We start from the raw sequence: 2,403 nt of genomic DNA, 5'->3' as shown, positions 1-2,403 counted from the left end.
TCATTAACATTCCTCGTATCAAAAACACACAATTTGTTTAATATGTTGGGGAGGAAATTTGGCATTGTGCATCACGACCGTCTCTTGTCACTGAGTAAACATGGCGTAGGTGTTGTGTTTATACTCGGCAGGGCGTGGAGAGAGAGAGAGAGAGAGAGAGAGAGAGAGAGAGAGAGAGGTGCGTGTGTTTGTCATGGGGTGAAGTGACGTAAGAAGTAATTTGCGGTGTGATGATGTCGTGATGTTTGAGTGACGGGGTGAGTGGTGGGGTGGGGTGAATTATTTGCGCTGTATGGTGTAAGTGGTGTGGTGTGGTGTGGTGTGAATGAAAGAGAGGGAGGAGAGGTAGTGGGAATGACCGTGAGTGGTGTGAATGAGAGAGAGAGAGAGAGAGAGAGAGAGAGAGTAGTGTAGTGTAGAGGTGATGTGCACATGAGTGTAAGTGATGCAGTCTAATATGTGGTGGGAATGACGGAAAGTTTTTCTTCTTTTTATGTAAGAAAGAAGACACCAAAGGCCAGGAGCCCGCGAGATTGTTCGCTCTAAGAAAATAAAAAAACAAGATAACAATGAGCCAGTTTAAAATCCGTTCATTTGGAGATGCAAGGACACACTGCGTTTGAAAGACCGGATGCCATAGGCAGTGGGAAGTACAGTCGGAAGAAGACAGTTCCATAGTTGACCTGTTGCATATATGAAGGACTGGGAGTAACGGGTAACTCTTGCAGTAGAGAGTTGGATAAAAAAGGGAAGAGAGTTCTGCTAGAAGGTTGCTACGCGCCCGCCGTAGTGGTGGAAGGATGCAGGCATACAGTTCAGATGACCATTGAAGTAGTGATAGAAAAGAGATAAATATGCAATCGTGCGGCAGAGAGATAGAGGTTGAAGGGAACCAGTAAGAGAAGGAGAGTTAATTAGACGAAGAGCCTTTGACTCTTACCTTGTTGAAAAGAGTGAGCTGTATGTGGGGAGCCTCCCCACACGAGAGTTATACTCTACACAGGGGCGAATAAAACCCTTGTATAAAGTCAACAACTGTGCAGGGGTAAAGAAGGCACAGAGTCGGCCTAGCACACCTAATCTCTTGGAAGCAGATTTTACAAGAGGGGTAGGCTAATATGATCTTTCCAAGTGAGGAGAGAGATGGTATGCATGATGCTGTGTGTGACATGGTGTGGTGAGAAGGAGAGACCGAGAAGAAAAATGGTGTAGCCTAAAAGTTACTAATATGGTGTAAGTTGTGTGATGTGGTGTCTGGTGCGGTTTGGTGTGTGTGTGTGTGTGTGTGTGTGTGTGTGTGTGTGTGTGTGTGAGAGAGAGAGAGAGAGAGAGAGAGAGAGAGAGAGAGAGAGATGGTGTAGGCTAGATGGTATGGTGTTAATGGAACGGTGTGAATGTGAATGAACAGGATGCGACTAATGGAAAGCGTTGGGTAGTGTGAAAGAGCTGTGTGGGTGAAATGGTGTGTGTGTGTGTGTGTGTGTGTGGTTATCATCATCCAGTGTTCTCTCTCTCTCTCTCTCTCTCTCTCTCTCTCTCAACTAATCCTTTCATCCTTCTCACCACCATTTCATTCGACCTCTTTCTCCCACCCCCTTTTTCTCCTTCCGTTTCTCCATCACACTTTCCTTCCCTCCACCCTTTTCTTCCTCTTCTCCAACACTTTTCCTCCTTCCTCCCCAACGCTTTCCTCCCTCCTCACCAGTACTGTTTCTTCCTCCCCACAACGTCCACCGCACCAATTTTCTTCCCCAAGCACCGTATCTTCCTTAACGCCCTTGTCTTCCCTCTTCCCCATCATTCTTCTCCCTTCCTTCCATCACCGGTTTCTACCTCTTCTCCCCCCCAAAAAAAAAAAAAATCCCCTCCTCTTCCGTATCGCCCATTCCTTCTTCCTCCCTCATACCATTTTCTCCTTCCTCCTTTCCATCACCCTTTCCTCTCCCCACCACAAATCTCTCTTCCCCTCCCCTCCCCTCCATCACTTTTCCCGCAGCCTCTCCCTCCTCCCTCTTCAAAGGCTTCTCTCCCACTTCATACCTTTTCCCCTCCACGTGTCAAGAGAGGAGGCGAGGAGGGATGAGGGATGAGAGGTTAGAGATGAGCAGTGTCAGTGAGATGAGACGGGTGGGATTAAAAATAGATATGTACGGTGTGGGGCAGCTCAGAGGTGGATTATGCCCTTCCCTATCATGACATGTTAGTTTAGGGTTTTTTCCTATTTCCATACTTTTTTTTTTATTAGGGCGAGGGTTTAGACATAACCTCAAAAACCTCTTCCCCCACCTGGGCGGTTTCGTAAGATGAATGAAATCGGTTGAGCGTAACAGGAATATAAGTACTAAGAAACAGAAGGAAAACGTGTTCTCCCACTCAACACCAGGACACTTAGAATCCTACAGG

Source organism: Coenobita brevimanus, chromosome 102 (assembly GCF_032717465.1).
Source record: "Coenobita brevimanus isolate Jiangsu-jjx chromosome 102, ASM3271746v2, whole genome shotgun sequence".
NCBI classification, from domain to species: domain Eukaryota; kingdom Metazoa; phylum Arthropoda; class Malacostraca; order Decapoda; family Coenobitidae; genus Coenobita; species Coenobita brevimanus.
This window is presented reverse-complemented; position numbering follows the sequence as displayed.